Genomic DNA, 18,945 nt, shown 5'->3' on the forward strand with positions numbered 1-18,945 from the left:
TCCTTTCCTTTCCTTTCCTTTCCTTTCCTTTCCTTTCCTTTCCTTTCTTTGGGTTAGGATTTGGGTTAGGGCTTGTGCCTGCTATCCAAAAGTTCAGAGATCTCTCCAGAGAATAAAATCCAGATTTCAGCTGGGGCAAGAATAGACATGGCAGCCATCCACCGAGCTGGGGAAAGTAGGAGATTTGAGACTCTAAACTTATAAAACTCAACAACCAAAAAAGAAAAAAAAAATGAATAATCCAATTTGAAAACAGGCAGAAGATGTGAATTGTCATTTTCTTCAAAGAAGACATACAGATGGCCAACAGACATCACTGGTCATCAGGGAAATACAAATCAAAGCTACAGTGAGACATCACTTTACACCTGTCAGAATGGCTAAAATCAACAACATAAAAAAACAAGTGGTTTGGGCAAGGATGTGGAGAAAGGGGAACCCTCTTGTACTCCTGCTGGGAATGCAAACTGATGCAGTCACTCTGGAAAACGGTATGGAGATTCCTCAAAAAGTGAAAAATAGGGGTGCCGGGATGGCCCTATCAACTAAGTGTCTGGCTTTTGTTATCTGCTCAGGTTGTGATCTCATGGTTCCAGGGATCAAGCCCTAGGTCGGGCTCTGCCCTGATGGCATGGAGCCTGCTTGGGATTCTCTCTCTCTCTCTCTCTCTCTCTCTCTCTCTCTCTGTGCCCCTCCTTGGCTCATGCTCTCTTTCTGTCTCTCAAAACAAGTAAATAAACTACAAAAAGTTGAAAATAAAACTGCCCTGCAATCCAGCGACTGCATGCCTACGTATTTACCCAAAGAACACAAAAATACGAATTCAAAGGCATATTTGTACCCCCGTGTTTATAGCAGCATTGTCTACAATGGCCAAATTATGGAAACAGCCCCAGTGTCCTTCGGCTGATGAATGGGTAAGGAAGAAGTGGTGTATGTACACAATGGAATGTTACCCATAAAAAAAAGAATGAAGTCTTGCCATTTGCAACGACATGGATGGAGCTAGAGAGCATTACGCTAAGTCAGTCAGTCCAAGGAAGACACATTCCATATGATTTCACTCCTATGTGGAATTTAAGAAACAGAACAAACAAGCAAAGGGAAAAGAGAGAGAGAGAGAGAGAGAGAGGCATTTGTGCGTGTTATACACCTGAAACTAATATGACACTCTATGTGAACAAACTGGAATTTGAATAAAAACCTTACAAAGGGTATTTAGAGTCCCAAAGAGCCTTTTTAAATTTTCCTCTTGTCCTAGGCCCAGTTGTTTAACTCTCAAGAGACAGCATTGAAGAAATTGTGAAGTATTTCACTTACCTGTCCATTTGTGCGTGCTAGCAAGAAAGAATTACCAAGAGGAAGCGAAGAGTGGTTTGCCAATTTTTTTTTGTCAGACAGGGAAGAAAATCTGTTTTTTTTTTTTTTAATAAACAAAAAGAAACCAAGCTGCTTAAAAATAGTAAAGCTTTTTTATGCCTCGTAATCATCGTTCATTCCGGGCTCCAGTGTTTGGAAATTTGACACCATTATGTATCTGGGGACTCACAAAAGAATCTACGTCTTTAAATATATAACCTTTCAACTTCTTGGATTGCCAATCCATTTTCTTCTAGCAAATCTTTGGGACGAAGAGGTTTATTTCTGCTTTATGTTAATTCTCTTGCATGTATTACCTTCTCAGCTTTTTGAGTACCATTTTTGCTTCCTCAGCACTCCAGCAGAACTTAACGGTTAGTACTCATCTAGGTACTTAGCATGTATTATCCAAGATGATAGCTATCCCTTTAGATAGGTTTGCACCATTATCTCTCCCAGAATGTAAGTTCCTGGAGGGCACCCTACATCTGAGATTCATTTTGTTCTACTCCGCCTCAGTGTTTAGATCAGTGTTTTCCACTTAGCAGGCATCCGGTAGATGCTCGTCTCTGTGCCTCAGACCTTTCAAAACTGCCACAGAGACTGAGAAGGATGCTGAACTGGAATTCAATAATTTTTAATTTGTCACTGATGTGGCACTGTGTTTAGTCAGAAGAGACAGTGACTTTAAAGAAAATACATGAGCTTCTCAGAAGCTGCTTCTGTAACGTCTGTCACTTTAAGTTCTAAGTATTTTAACGGCTTTAAGCTGTGGCAAAACGGTACAAAGGAGGGCTACAGCTTGTGAGCTATCAAATGCTTGGAGGCATTGAACGTTTAGAACATTCATTCCTCAAGCCCTGGGTTTTCACGCAAGTCCACAGTGAAAGCACCTGTAAAGTAGCTTCTTCTAGAAAGCGCCGCTCTCCAAATCTCTGTGGTTTGTAGCATCAATGACTTAGAGGTTATGTTTGGGCCACAAGACTAATATCCATTCTGTATTAGTCTCCCTTTACCCCTCTTCTTCCCTTTTTTTGCTGAATGTACTGAAGTCTCCTCCAAATAAACCTGTTGAGAATTTTGGAGTTGTACTGTTTGAAAAGCAGACTTCAGTTTCTGGAATTAAATGGAAGAAAGGACGTGATCAAATAGAGTCATGTGCCTCACCTACAGACATACATACTTATACACACACACACACACACACACAGGGAAGGCTTTTAGCATTTGTCACATTCTCCCACAAAGTTCTTTAACCTAGCAACCGGAATAAACCAAGCCATGTTAATTCACCTTTCGAGGGAATGGGACAAAAGCGTATATGCCTTAGCATAGACTCCTGTCTACTGAATATATTTGTAGGATGACAGTTTTCCAAAAGGAATAGAAAAAATGGAAGATGACAAACCACAACTAATCATGTGCAGGATATCATTTATTTATTTGTTTTTAATTTTTTAAATGTTAATTTATTTTTGAGAGAGAGAGAGAGAGAGAGAGAGAGAGAGAGAGCATGAGCAGGGAAGGGGCCAAGAGAGAGGGGGACACAGAATCCCAAGCGGGCTCCAGGCTCTGAGCTGTCAGCACAGAGCCCGATGTGGGGCTCGAACTCGGGAACATTGAGATCATGACCTGAGCCGAAGTCAGATGCTCAACCGACTGAGCCACCCAGGCGCGCCTAGGATATCATTTAAACTGCAGTCAGATGATCGCTTTCCTCTAATATTGGGGGACACGAGGGCTAGGGCTCCTGAGCTGCAAACTGTTTCGGTAAATCGGTGCCACCAAGTATTAATGAACCCAAGAGGGCTAACAGATTTTAAAATAGAAACGACAGGAAATGGTATTTTTCACCATGCCCTGGACTAATTGACACTCCACGGGACTTAACACAGGACGTCATTTTTTGTCATGGAAAGTAGACCATGGTACTTTGTTGATACAAAGCATTTCCTGAATTTGAATTGTCTTCACGTACTTTTCTCATTTTATCAATGTAATGCTGTGTTGTCGAAGGACTAGGTTAAAAAATGGCTCTCCGTTCAAAAGTTCGTATTTTCATCACAATGAGTGTCTGAATGCCAAGCAGAGTTTCTTTTAAATAATAGAGTGAAATGTATCCAAATAAAGAAAAGGCTGACACAGCAGTGCCCAGAAAAACTGAGTATGTTCTGTAGGGACCCTCTGAGTCAGAATCTACAAAGCAAAAACCGCTGCTTCTGATAAAACGTGACTACTCTCCCTGCCCTCAATTTCTCACTCTGATGAGTCCTCCTGGATCCCTGACCCTCTGCCTGTGTTTTCTCAGTTATGGCTGGTTTCTTCTCCATTTTTGCTATCTATGAAATCTTTCAAGACCCAGGTCCAAGAACACCTTTTCCACGAAGCCCTTCGTGGTCCTGTTCGCTGAATGGAACTTCTTCCTTTCATCTGCTTCTCACCTGATGCTTATCCTCTTTTGTCCTGTGTGAGAAATACATTTAAAAACAGATACACAATAACCTTCTATTGTATCCTACCAAGTAAGCTTCCGTAAGGGAGGGATCCGGGTCTCATGCATCTTTGTGTTTTCTCTGTAATGTTTACCACATAGCCAAGTGTATTGTAGATTTTTATTTCTCTTAGGTTTAGTTATTTTGAGAGAGAGAGAGAGAGAGAGAGAGAGAGAGAGAGAGAGAGAGCGCACAAGAGGTGGAGGGGCAGGGAGAAGGAGCCTGGTGCGGGGCTTAAACTCATGACTGTGAGATCCTGACCTGAGCTGAGATCAAGAGTCTTAAGCTTAACTGACTGAGCCATGCAGGTGCCCCTAGAGTAGATTTAAAAAAATTTTTTTTTGATGTTTATTTATTTTGAGGGAGAGAGAGCGAGACAGCTTGTGAACAGGGGAGGGGCAGAAAGAGAGGGAGACCCAGAGTCCCAAGCAGGCTCCAGGCACCGAGCAGTCAGCACAGAGCCCGACGCGGGGCTCGAACTCACACCCCGTGAGATCATGACCTGAGCCGAAGTCTGACGCTAACCGACTGAGCCACCCAGGCACCCCTAAAGTTTTAAGAAGTATTTTCAAGTGAAAGTCTTCACGCGTGTGGGTAATACAACAAATGACAGTGCTTTGGGACAAAAATGGCATATTTTCTGTCTTAGAATTACTGGATCAAATTCTTATCAAAACATGAGATTCCCAAACTTCTGAAGTTTTGGACATCCAGCTCTGTTGTTTCCCAAATGCAGGACATCAGGTCCTGAAAGGAGTCACTGGCTTAGGGTCGAAAAACAAGCTGCTGAAGACCCAGGGGTGGAAACCTGAGATGCTGACGTGAACACCGGTGTTCTAACATCAGTCTTCACTGCTTCTCCCGGGAGTCGTTCTTTTCTTGCATGCAAGACTGTGTTCAAGTATATTCCTGTTTTGTTTGTACTGTTACTTTTTATTCAGTTACTTGACAAGGTCACAGTTGATGCAAAAAAAAAAAAAAAAAAAACACTTAGTGGAAAATTCATAGTATCGATAGCCACTGTTACCAAAAGCTGCAGATGGAAATGTCTGTTTCTGGAGAAATTAATCAAAAGGGAATGAGTAATGTCCCGAAAAGAGATTTGTACTCTAATCCGTGGATTAGCATTTGTCACATTAATGTAGGTGATTGGAAGAAATGTTAAAAGCTACAAGGTCTATTTTTTCTTTAACTATTTCCCAATGGAACCTGAAGTACGATGAACATACATGAATTGACGGGAACATTTCCTGCTTTGATAATTTTGCATGGGATGAGTCAGATGTCACATTTGTTGCCTTATGTAGGGGAAGAGTTGTTGTTGTTGTTTTTTAATGTTTGTTTATTTTTGACACAATGGGAGAGACAGAGTGCAAGCAGTGGAGGGGCAGAGAGAGAGGGAGACACAGAATCCGAAGCAGGCTCCAGGCTCTGAGTTGTCACCCGGAGCCTGACGCGGGGCTCGAACTCACAAACCGTGAGATCATGACCCGAGCCGAAGTCGGTCGCTTAACCGACTGAGCCACTCAGGCGCCCCTTAGGGGAAGACTTTTAACCTAACATGCAATTTGGCTGTAATAGGTGGATTGGCCTGGGGTTCGAGAACCCAGAGATACTTAGACTCACTAATAGCCTAATGGGTCCACAATGGATATGTATCTATTCAGACTGGAACCAATATAAATTGTTGCTAAGTATCTTTTCCAACTCTTATATTTACAGTGTGGCAAATCGTTTATACCACTTTGCACAGTTGGGGGATAGTAGGAGTGCACTGACCAGAGACAGTAAAGTACATTGAAAGAATATGAATAATTAGAGATGTTGTTAATGAACTGGGTTATCAAGATTGACTTAAAAATTTTTTTCAAGTCTATTCATTTTGGGAGAGACGGAGACAGTGTGAGTGGGGGAGGGGCTGAGAGAAGGAGAGAGAGAGAGAGAGAGAGGGAGAGATTGAATCCCAAACAGACTTCGCATGGTCTGTGCAGAGCCTGATGCCGGGTTCGAACTCACGAATCATGAAATCATAACCTGAGCTGAAACCAGGCTTAACCAACTGCACCACCCAGGCATCCTTCAAGGTTGACTTCTTGAGAGTCCTCAACGTGTAACATCTGTATAAGCCCTGCATCCTTTAGGAGAAAGAGATGTATGAACTGTGCTCCTCAGAGGCTTTGCTGATGTTCTGTGATTCCTTTTCATAAACTTGGTGTCTCTTTTTTGTCTCTTTTATAAGGAATCAGGTCATTTGTGTAATTGGCAGTTCTTTAGCTAACTTTCTCCAGTTTTCCTCAATAAGATGGATTCCTTGGGGCGCCTGGTTGGCTCAGTTGGTTCAGCATCCAACTTGAGCTCAGGTCACGATCTCATGGTCCGTGAGTTCGAGCCCTGCGTCGGGCTCCGTGCTGACAGCTCGGAGCCTGGAGCCCACTTCACATTCTGTGTCTCCCTCTCTCTCTCTGCCCCTCCACCACTTGCGCTCTCTCTGTCTCTCAAAAATAAATAAACATTTAAAAAATAACCTCCATTCATCCTTATAGCACAATGCTGAAATTGGTGGAAATTAAATCTTCTATAAAAATATGACTAGAGCGTAGAGTGACCCGACATCTTCAAAAGCTACAACCATTCTGGAGGAATCATTAGCCCAACGCACAGATTACGTTGTCTTATTTAATATCCGTGCTAGAATTCTTGCTGTCTTAAGCAAGACAATAAACAAGGGTTCACATCTTGATAAATGTTCTTAACCAAACATACAAACTTCCATTATGATAAGATTATTCGTTGCTCTACGATAGGATTTGAAATATGATTCAGTTGAATTTGGCTCTGTAATGAAAATGCCAGCATGGCAGTTTCTTACTTCATTCCTTTTCTTTCCTTATTCCCCCTGTATTGTTAGTAGGTTTATCTCTGGAGAATTGCTAATTTAGTTAACTCTCTCAGCGTGATAGACTGGTATAGTTTTTCTGAGTCTCTGAAAAGAATATGATCTGGGTGATTAAGAATGGCTTGGGTCTAGGTCCGTCCATAACCCTAGCAGCATGGTGACCATGCCTTAAAGTGGCAGTGTTCTTTAGTAAACAAGTTCCACTACAGCTGTTTGTTATTATTATTAATTTAAAACTAAACTAATTATGAATATTATCAATAGACGCATCATTTGCTCTTTATTAGGGTGAATGAAGACAGATGGCTAGAATGTCGGTAACTGGCAACTTGGTAAGTGGGGTGATATGAGTGGTGGGGAAAATAGGTTATGTAAAACTGAGACTGACATGGTATATACAAGACACGGGGAGGAGACTTGTATAAGCAACATTCCTCTAATTTGTCGCTGTTGTTGTTGTTCAGTATGTGCTTGATTTTGCACAAGACAGGACTCACTGGGGGTAAAGCAAAACCCAGGCACTGATTACTTTCAAAATCTCTCTTGATTTTGGCAATAGATGTTTGTTGCTTGTGGTTCATTAAAACTGCATGTTTTTTTATGGAAATATTTAAACCCGCACAAAAGTATATTTTAAGAGAAAAATACATTAACCCCCATGTACCCAGCATACTGCTTCAGTAATCAACCCAGAATACACCTTGCATCTTGTTCTACCCATTACCTCCCATCACATATTATTTTGAAGCAAAATCCAGACATGGTATCTTTACATCCAGAAGTATTTCAGTATGGATCTCTAAAGAAAAAAAAAAAAAAACCTTTTCGTAAACATGAAAAGAAGAAAACTATGACAACGAATGATTTTTAACAATAATTCCTTAATATAATCAAATGTCCAGTCCGTGTTCAAAGTCCCAAGTTGTCACTGATGTCCTAAATTTATTTTTGTTTGAGTCCCCCTGTAAATAAGGCTCTTACAATGCAAATGAAAGATACGTCTTTAGATTCCTCTTCAAAAATTATGTATTTCATTTTGAAGTAATGGTAGATTCACACGCAGCTGTAAGAAATACTAGAGAGAGATCCTGTGTTTCTTCCATTAGTAGTATCTGGCAAAGCTAGAGTATAATATCCCAACCACAAGAATGACCGTAATACAATTCGGTTAGAGAAAGTCTCCTTCATCATAGGACTCCTCTCCTCTTGGGCTTTACAGCCACACCCACTTCTCTCCTGCCCCAACACCTTCTTAAGCCCTGACAACCACTAATGTGTTCTACATCTCTATGGTTTTGTCACCTCAACACCGCGATAAAAATGGAATCATACAGGGAGTAAGCTTTTAGGATTGGCTTTTGTGCACACAATATAGTTCTTTGGCGATTGATCCAAGAAATTGACTGTATCAATAGTGTGTTTTTTATTGCTGAGTAGGATTCCATGGAATGGGTGTTAAAGAGTCGTTCGTTCATGTGCCCATCGAAAGACATCTGGGTTATTTCCAGGTTTGGGCTATTGCGAGTAAAGCTACTATTGACGTTCATGTATAGTTTTTTGCATGAACATTAGTTTTTATTTTTCTGGGAAAAATGCCCAGGAGTGCATTTGATGGGTCGTATGGTAGTTGCACATTTTCTTTTTCAAGAAACTGCCAAACTGTTTTCCAGAGAAGCTGTACTATTTTGCATTCTCACCTGTGAGGATTCTCACCTCCTCACAGGCATTTGTCACTATTTTTGTTTTAGCCATTTATTTATTATTTAGCCATAGGTGTGTAGCTATATCTCATGTGGTCTCAATTTGCATTTGCCCAGTGGCTAGCGATATTCATGTTTTTATTATCCGTATAGCTTGTTTGACTAAATGTCTCTTTGTCTTTTTACCTTTTTGGATTGGATTTTTTAAAATATTGAGTTTTGAGAATGTTCCTATATTCTAAAGACTTCTCTTCTGTTGGATATGTGGTTTGCAAATATTTGCTACCAGTCTCTGGTGTGTTTTTTAATCTTCACATCTTTTGATGAGCAAAAATTTTAGGTTTTTGTGAGGTACAGTTTATCAAATTTTCCTTTTTTTCTTTTTTATAGTTTTTATTCAGTTGATTTATTTACTTTGAGAGAAAGAGAGAGAGAGAGCAAGCAGGGGAGGGGAGGGGCTGAGAGAGAGGGAGAGAGAGTCGGATGCTCAACCAACTGAGCCGCTCAGGTGCCCAACAAATCTTCCTTTTTTACGTACATTTTGGTATTAAGTCTAAGGACTTCATACACAGTACTCAATCCCAAAGATTTTCTCCCATTTTGTGTTCTAAAAATTTTACAGCTTCCGTTTTACATTTAAGCCCATGATTAACTTTCAGTTAATGTTTGTATAAGGTGTGAGTGCTAGGTCCAGATTAATATTATTTGTTCTATTTATTATATACGATTTTATTATTTTATTCCAAGGCAGCGCATTTATTTTTGTCGAGCTTTTAATTTTCTAAGGTCATTTTGTGAAAGTATCTTCTTTCGTAGCATTTTTATTGAGGTATAATTCACACATTTTAAAATTCACAAAAATTTACAGTGCACAATATAGTGGCTTTTAGTATATTGAAAAAGTTGCTCAAGTATCACCACTATTTAATTTCAAAATAAAAAAATATTTAGTCTTCCCAAAAGAAACCCTGTACCCATTAATGGTCATTTCCATTCCTCTTTCCAGTCTCTGGAAAGCACTAATTTATTTTAAATCTCTATTTGTCTATTTTGGAAATTTCCTATATATGGATTCAGACAAATTTGACCTTTCGTGTCTGGCTTCTTGCATTTAGCATGTTGTCAAGGTTCATCCATATCGTAGAAAGTATAAGTATATTCTATTCCTTTTTATGACCAAATAATATTCCACTGTATGGATATACTACATTTGTATATCCATTCATTGATTGATGGACATTTTGAATTTTTGGTCATCATGAACAATGCTGCTATGAACATTTATGTACAAGTTTTTGTGTGGACATATGTTTTTAATTCTCTTGTGTATATAGCAAGGAGTGATAGCTCTGTGTTTAACTTATCAAGAATCTGCCAAACTGTTTTCCAAATTACCTATACTAGTCTACATCCCCACTACTAATGTAGAGTGATTCCAATTTTCCCGTTTTTATTATTTTTTTTAATCATAGTCATTCTAGTGTATGTGAAGTGATGTTTCATTATGGTTTTCATTTGTATTTTCCATACACATGTATACATATGTATATACACACATATGTACATGTACATATTTATACATATACACATATATACATGTGTATACATGCACACGTATATATGTGTATATGTACATGCACACACATGTATATGTGTATATGTACATGTATATATGTATATATGTATATACATATATATGTATATACCAAATATACATATATTTGTATATGTATATACCATATTTGGTATATGTATATACCAAATATACATATATATGTATATACATATATACACATACATGTACATATACGCATATATACATGTGTATACATGTACATGCACACACATGTATATATACATATATACATATATACATATATATGCGTACATGTATATATGTACATATGTATATATACATATATACGTGTACACGTATATATGTATATATGTGTGTATACATATGTATACACATGTGTACATGTATACATATATATATATATATGCCTATCTTTATGCCAGAACAATACAGTCTTGCTGTAGCTTTCTAGTAATTTCTGAAATCTGGATGTGAGTGTCCTCTGACATTGTTCTTGTCTTTCAATATTGTTTTGGTTTTTTGGGGTCACTTGCATTTCCATAGGAATTTTACAATTAGCTTGTCAATTTCTGAAACTACGGCAGCCAGAATTTTGATAGGGATTGCACTGCATTTGTAGTTTAACTTGGGTAGTTTTGCTTTATAACAATATTAAGTCTTCCAAGCCCTAGGCATGGGATATCTTTCCAGTTATTTATAACATGTATAAATTCTTTCAACGATATTTTGTAACTTTTAGTGGACAAGTTCCCACAGTTTTGTAAAACTTACTCCTATTTATTGTTTTTGATGCTGTCATTAATAATTTTTTTTTGAATTTCATTTTAGGATTGTTCATTACAAATGTATAGAAATACAATTCATTTTTGCTGACTTTATTGAGATATAATTGACATATAACATCTTGTAAGTTTAAGATGTACAACCCGTGGATTCGATACCACTTACGTAGTGTGAAATGATTTCCACAGTATTGTTAGTTACCGCCTCCATCCCCCAACATAGTTATCATTTCTTTTTTGTGGTGAGAACATTTAAGAGCTCGTGTCTTAGCAAATTTAAGTATATAGTACAGTATTGTTACCAATAATCACCATGGCGCGCTTTAGATTCCGGAACTTATTCATTTTATAACAGGAAGTTTGCACCCTTTGACCAACACCTCACCATTTCCTACACTCTTACCCATTAGGCTGCTGCTTTTCACTATGATGGTGGGGCTATTTGTTTTCAAGGTTTCCATGGTCCCGGGAAGAGAAGGATGAAACCAGGACAAGTTAAGATCCACAAAGTGTTTTGTTTTTGAATAAACAGTCCCCTGATTATTGCAAGCCTTTGGTTACTATTCAGAGTTCTGGAAAAGTTAATTTGGCACCTTTTGCCAATGTTTACCTTTTTCTTTTAATGAGGGGACAATTTTTGGAGGCTCATCGTCTGGTGTTCCTGCTGACATCATTCAAAGATTCATACTTTTGGCTATGGATATAGAATTGCTATGTTCTTTTTTTCATTTTCACTCAGTTCATCATATGTTTTGATTTCCCTGAGACTTTCTTCTTGACTCATATGTTATTTATTTGTGTGTTGTTTAGTTTCTGAGGGTTTGGAGATTTTTCCCTTTTTTTTTTTTTTGATATCTACTTTGATTTCATTATGGTTAGACTAGATACTCTGTATGATTTCAATTCTTTTTTTACACAATGTCTATTTTTGAAAGAGAGAGAGCACTGGCGGGGGCGGGGGCGTGCAGAAAGAGAGACAGAGGATCTGAAGTGAGCTCTGGACTGACAGCAGAGATCCCGAAGCAGGGCTCGAACTCATGAATTGTGAGATCACGACCTGAGCCAAAGTCGGACACTCAACCAATTGAGCCACACAGGCACCCCAATTTCAATTCTCTTAAATATGTCTGTTTCATGGCCCAGTATATACTCTTTGTATGTGCTCTCCGGGGACTTGAAAATAATATGTGTTCTGCAGATATTTGGTCAATTGTGTCATAACTGTCGACTATGTACTGTTGGTTAATGGTATTCTTGAATTCTTTTATATCCTTGCTGATATTTTGGGTTGTTTTATGAATTGTCAAGAGAGGGGCGTTGAAGTCTCCAATTACAATTGTGGATTTTTCTCTTTCTCCTTCCAGTTATATCATGTTTTGCTTCACATATTTGTAGCTGTTGTCTGTTGCTTACACAAACTATGTGTTGTTATACCTTCTTAGTATAGATTGACCCTTTTGCCATTATATAGCGTCTCTCTATGTTTCTGCATTATATTTATTAATGTTTGTATGGTATGCATTTCTGCATCCCTTTACTTTCAACTTGTCTGGACCATTACATTTGATGTTTCTTTCGTATGTAGGGCTTGAACTCACAGCCCTGAGATCAAGACCAGAGCTGAGATCAAGAGTCAGTCGCTTAACTGACTGAGCCACCCAGGCACCCTTAGGAAGGTTATTATTATTTTTTTTTAATTTTTTTTTCAACGTTTATTTTTGAGACAGAGAGAGACAGAGCATGAACGGGGGAGGGGCAGAGAGAGAGGGAGACACAGAATCGGAAACAGGCTCCAGGCTCCGAGCCATCAGCCCAGAGCCTGACGCGGGGCTCGAACTCACGGACCGCGAGATCGTGACCTGGCTGAAGTCGGACGCTTAACCGACTGCGCCACCCAGGCGCCCCAGGAAGGTTATTTTTAAAAAGGCATTCTTCTAACCCCTGTCTTTTAATTTTTTTAATGTTTATTTATTTTTGAGACAGACACAGTGTGAGTGGGAAAGGGGCAGAGAGAGAGGGAGACACAGAATTTGAAGCAGGTTCCAGGTTCTGAGCTGTCAGCACAGAGCCCGAGGCGGGGCTCGAACTCACGGACCGTGAGATCATGACCGGAGCCGAAGTCGGATGCTGAAACGACTGAGCCACCCAGGCGCCCCAAACCCCTGTCTTTTAATTGGCATGTTTAGACCATTTACATTTCGTCTAATTATTGTTACGCTAGAGTTTGAATCTATCATTTTATTTTGCTTCTGTTTTCTGTTTGTTTTCTTTTTTTTTCCATTTGTGTTTTCTTGTTCTTGCGTTGCTCTTGTTTATCTGAGCTATTTGTAGAGTTCCATTTTCGCTGACTTTTATGTTTTTGAGTGTGGATTTTGTGTGTGTGTGTAGATTTGTTTTTACTTATTTGTGTTTTAGTAATCACATTACAGAAACATAATTTACCGCCGACTAATGTTGTCCTAATTCTACCAGTTCAAGTCAAGTATAGTAATCTTATAACCTTTTAAATCCCTTTATTTTCTCTCCAGTTTACAATAAATTGTCTTCAATATTTCCTCTATGCACATTTTGAAGCACACCAGACTGTGTTATAATATATTCTTCAATCCATGAAACAGAATATATAAGGTACAAGAAGAGATGTAACATGTATTCACTTTTATTTTTGTTTACCATTTCCTTTCCACTTTCCTGATAGTTCAGGATTCCTTATTTTATCATTTCTCTTCAGTATAGAGAAGATCCTCAGAACCATTATTTTAAGGTTAATCTGCTGGTGACAAATTTTTTGTTTTTCTTCATTTGAGCATGTCTTGATTTCCTCTTCATTCCTGAAGGATATTTTTGCCAGATATAGACTTCTGGAGTGATAGGTTTCTTTCAGCATTTGAAATATGCTATGCCATTTCCTGGTAGCTTCCATGGATTTTAATGAGAAGTTCAATATATTTCATTTTTTTCTCCGTAATTATTGTTTCTCTCTTGCTCCTTCGAACATTCTTCATTGTCTTCAGTTTTCAGATTGTTTCTCTGTGATTTTAGCTACTTTGTCCCTCTGTTTTCTGTATGTCCTGTAAATTAGTAGCGAAAAGGAAAAGCTTATCAAGGTTCAATTTTGTTTTCACAAACACTTCAAAGGTGGTGGTGTATTTTTCCACCAAGGGGCTCATAATGGATTTCAGGTTGTTGTTATTGTTATTGTGATTATTCGTGATGTCAGGTTTCACCAGTGTTCAGTGCCTGGATCCAACAACTCATTAGTGGTTTTAAAATGATGATAGTCTATCCTTCTTTATTCACTCACTGACTGGAACAATTTTATAAGCAGAAATTTCCCCTCATCTATCATTTGGTTACTGAATAGTTCATTTCATACTCGAAGAGTAAGACATATATTTGTGTATTTTTAATTTGCCCATTGGTTTCCAAAATAATAAGTTGTTTCCCTAGTGGTGACCAATTTTATTATCATAGGCATACCTCAAAGACATTGCTGGTTGGTTCCAGATCACTGCAATAAAGCAAATATCACAAAGAAGTGAGTCAAATGATTTTTTTTTTAATTTCCCAGTCTGTATGAAAGATATGTTTACATTATACTGTAGTCTGTTAAGTGTGCCATAGCATCATGTCTAGAAAAACCGGTGTACAGGTCTTAATTAAAAATATTTTAGTGCTAAAACATGCTAACCATCGTCTGAGCTTCCAGTAAGTTACAATCTTTTTGCCGGTGGAGGGTCTCGCCTTGATGCTGATGACTGCTGGCTGATCAGGGTGGTGGCTGCTGAAGGTTGTGGTGACAATGGCAATTTTCTCAAAAGAAGACAGCAATGAAGTTTGTAGTGTCAATGGACTCTTCCTTTTACGAATGATTTCTCTGTAGCATGTGATGCTATTCGATAGCATATTACCCACAGCAGAACTCCTTTCAAAATTGGAGTTAGTTCTCTCAAACCCTGTTGCTGCTTTAACAACGGAGTGGATGGAATATTCTAAATCCTTTGTTGTCATTTCAACCATCTTTGCAGCGTCTTCACCAGCTCAAGATGGTGATTCCCTCTCAAGAAACCCCTTTCTTTCCGCCTCCATAAGAAGCAACTCCTCATCCACTCAAATTCTACCATGAGATTGCAGCCTTTCAGTCCAACCTTCAGGCTCCGTTTCTAATTCTGGTTCTCTTGTTATTGCCACCACATCTGCAGTTACTTCCTCCACTGAAGTCTTGAACCCCTCGAAGTCATCCATGAGAGTTGGAACCAACTTCTTCCAAACTGTTAATGTTAATATTTTGACTTCTTCCCATGAATCACAAGTGTTCTTAATAGCATCTAGCAGAGCAAATTCTTTCCAGAAGGTTTTTAATTTACTTTGCCCAGATCCATCAGAGGAATCACTATCTATGGCAGCTATATTCTTACAAAATGAATTTTTTATTATTATTTTTTATTTTTTTACTTTTCTAAAATTTTTTTAACGTTTATTTATTTTTGAGACAGAGAGAGAGAGAGCATGAACGGGGGAGGGTCAGAGAGAGAGGGAGACACAGAATCCGAAACAGGCTCCAGGCTCTGAGCTGTCAGCACAGAGCCCGACGCGGGGCTCTAACTCACGGACCGCGAGATCATGACCTGAGCCGAAGTCGGCCGCTTAACCGACTGAGCCACCCAGGCGCCCCCAAAATGAATTTTTTAAATAACAAGACTTGAAAGTTGAAATTACTTCTCAATCCATGTATCAGCAGGCATGAAAACAACATTAATCTCATTGTCTATCTCCGTCAGAGCTCTTGGGTGACCAGACGCATTGTCTACGAGCAGTAATATTTTGAAAGAAATCCTTTTTCTGAGCAGTAGGTCTCAACAGTGGACTTAAAATAGTCAGTAAAACATGTAAACAGATGTGCTGTCATCCAGGCTTTGTTGCATCATCCAAAGAATACAGGCAAAGTAGATTCAGCAGCATTCTTAAGGGCCCTAGGATATTTGAGATGGAAATGAACATTGAATTCAATTTAAAGTCACCAGCTGCATTAGTCCTTACAAGAGAGTCATCCTGTGCTTTGAAACTTTGAAGTCAGGCACCAATTTCTCCTCTTTAGCTATGAAAGTCTTAGGTGGCACCGTCTTCCAATATAAAGATTAAAGATCTGTTCTTCATGTAGCAACCTTCATTGATCATCTTAACTAGATCTTCTGGATTGCTCTGGATTAGGCTTCAGCTTAAGGAAATGCTGGGGCTGATCAGATCTTCGATCCAGAACACTAAATCTTTCTCCATATCAACAATAAGGCTGCTTTCTTAGCATTTGTGTGTTCACTGGAGTTGCACTTCTAATTTCGTTCAAGAACTTTTCCTTGGCATTCACAACTTGGCCAATTAACTGTTTTGTGCAAGCGGCCTAGCTTTTTTCCTATCCCAGCTTTCAAAATGCCTTCCTCGCTAAGCGTAATAACTTCTAGCTTTTGATTTAACGTGAGAGACATGTGACTCTTCCTTTTACTTGAATACTTAGATGCCACTGTAGGGTTATTCATTGGCCTAATTTTGCTATTGGTATGTCTCAGGGAACAGGGAGGTCCAAGCAGAGGAAGAGAGAGAGGGGAATGGCTGGTTGGTGGAACAGTCAGAAGATACACATTTATCGATTAAGTTCACCATCACATGGGTGCAGGTCATGGGGCCCCAAAACAATTACAATAGTCACATCAGAGATCACTAATTGCAGATCACCATAACAAATATAATACTAACAAAAAAGTCTGAAATATTGTGACAATTACCAGAATGTGACATAGAGACATAAAGTGAGCAAATGCTGTTGGAAAAGTGGCAGCCACAGACTTGCTCCATGAGGGGTTGTCACAAACCTTAAGTTTGTAAAAGAAAAAAAAACCCACGGAATATCTGTAGAGGGCAATAAAGCAATGCACGATAAAGTGAGGTATGCCCGTACTGGCAACTGATGAGCTTGAAAATATTTCATGTTTCAATCCATTGACATTACCGTCCATATTGATGTTCCGGTCTTTTGGTCTGTCTTTGCCCAGTGGGACCTTCTTCAGGTTGACTCTTGATTTGTGACATTACTTTTTACCACACCCATAGCTGTCATTGTTCCCTTTTGCCACACCACTAGTCGTCGCTGATTGTTTCTGTTCTATTTGTCAGGACAAGTTGTTTCAGGTTCATCTGGTATATTTCCTGCCGCTGATATAGAATTAGATATTCACGTAGTCCTGGTTCCTTTGAACGGGAAAAGGCATCTCAAGACCACAGTTTGGGCCCTAAAGGGCTTCACTGCTATTGGCTTATCACTTGGCTTTTACCATCAATGACACTGGTCTACAGAATTTTTACCTGATCTTGTTATCTTACATATTTATTTCTCCCATGCCAACAATCTCAGTTCTCAAGGACACAGAGGATGACAGAATTAAGTAGCCCTCCTTTGTTTTTACCACAGTATCCACACATCAGCCTCAGAATAATACTGTCATTATTGCTCACAGTATGATTGCTGAATACAATTTAAGATTTTCCTGAAGTTACATTTTTACTGAAGTTATATCTCACTAGGGATGTTCAATCATATTACTGTGTTTTAATGTCACTTTGTTTAATGTTTTAATTTAATGTACTTTACTGTGTGGTGAGGGCACCAGTTGGGTAAAAAATATAGTTTCTTTTTTAAAATGTTTATTTCTATGGATTTAAAAGTTATTTTTGAGGGGCACCTGGGTGGCTCAGTCGGTGAAGCATCTGGCTCTTGATTTCGGCTCAGGTCATGATCTCACGGTTCTCGGGATTGAGCCCCATGTCTGGCTCTGCTTGGGATTCTGTCTCTCTCCCTCTCTCTCTCTCTCTCTCTGCCCCTTCCCGGCTCCCTCTCTCTCTCTCTCTCTCTCTCTCAAAACAAACAAACAAATAAATAAATTTACAAAGAAAATAAAAGTAAAAATTAGTTTTGGTTTATAGGTGTATGAAATATTTACATGGTTCTAAAATCCACTACAGAAAACAAGATGTACTTAAAAAGAAGCCCTTTTATTTCTCCCCCTTTATCTTATTTTTTATCACCTACTATGCAGAACCATTTAACAGATTAAGTTTATTCTTCCATTGTTTGTCTATTTTAATATAAGGAGGGTATATTTTGAGTATATAGGAATGTTTGATTTTAATTGATATCTTTTTATAAACACCTTTATATAATACTGTTAGCTGTCTTATTTTTGGTTATAGAATATTGGTTCCCTCCTATGAACAACTTAGGAATTAGCTAATCTCGTCCTTCTTTATTTTCACTAGATTTTAATTTAAAGTTATATCATTTTATTCATGGTCACAACTATATGGGAATCAACATGTTTATTATAATTGTTAATTTTTCATAGGCTCTATCCATAGTCTTCTTTTTTACACTTGTATTTTATCAAAATTGTTAGAGCATATAGCCATTGTATATTCTATTCTTGTACAACAGTATTCAGTGTTGAACAACATTCAATATTATTCTTAGTTCAATGGTAAAACTCAGTTTATTTATTTATTTTTAAATTTAAAAAAATTTTTTTCAATATATGAAGTTTATTGTCAAATTGGTTTCCATATAACACCCAGTGCTCATCCCAACAGGTGCCCTCCTCAATACCCATCACCCACCCTCCCCTCCCTCCCACCCCCCATCAACCTTCAGTTTGTTCTCAGTTTTTAAGAGTCTCTTCTGCTTTGGCTCTCTCCCACTCTAACCTCCTTTTTTTTTTTTTTTTTTCCCTTCCCCTCCCCCCATGGGTTTCTGTTAAGTTTCTCAGGATCCACCTAAGAGTGAAACCATATGGTATCTGTCTTTCTCTGTATGGCTTATTTCACTTAGCATCACACTCTCCAGTTCCATCCACGTTGCTACAAAGGGCCATATTTCATTCTTTCCCATTGCCACATAGTACTCCATTGTGTATATAAACCACAATTTCTTGATCCATTCATCAGTTGATGGACATTTAGGCTCTTTCCATAATTTGGCTATTGTTGAGAGTGCTGCTATAAACATTGGGGTACAAGTGCCCCTATGCATCGGTACTCCTGTATCCCTTGGGTAAATTCCTAGCAGTGCTATTGC

At 38.6% G+C, this 18,945-nt stretch overlaps 2 pseudogenes; both read right to left on the reverse strand.

The window, feature by feature from the left end:
* LOC121025724 (glutathione S-transferase P-like) overlaps positions 1 to 11,287 on the reverse strand; it is a 43,769-nt pseudogene extending 32,482 nt beyond the window's left edge.
* A 3,225-nt stretch (positions 11,288 to 14,512) lies between these two features.
* The window catches only part of LOC121025725 (tigger transposable element-derived protein 1-like), a 32,740-nt pseudogene continuing 28,307 nt past the window's right edge, over positions 14,513 to 18,945 (reverse strand).

This window comes from Herpailurus yagouaroundi, unplaced genomic scaffold (genome assembly GCF_014898765.1).
Source record: "Herpailurus yagouaroundi ecotype Mexico unplaced genomic scaffold, PumYag 67700, whole genome shotgun sequence".
Classification (NCBI taxonomy): Eukaryota; Metazoa; Chordata; class Mammalia; order Carnivora; family Felidae; genus Herpailurus; species Herpailurus yagouaroundi.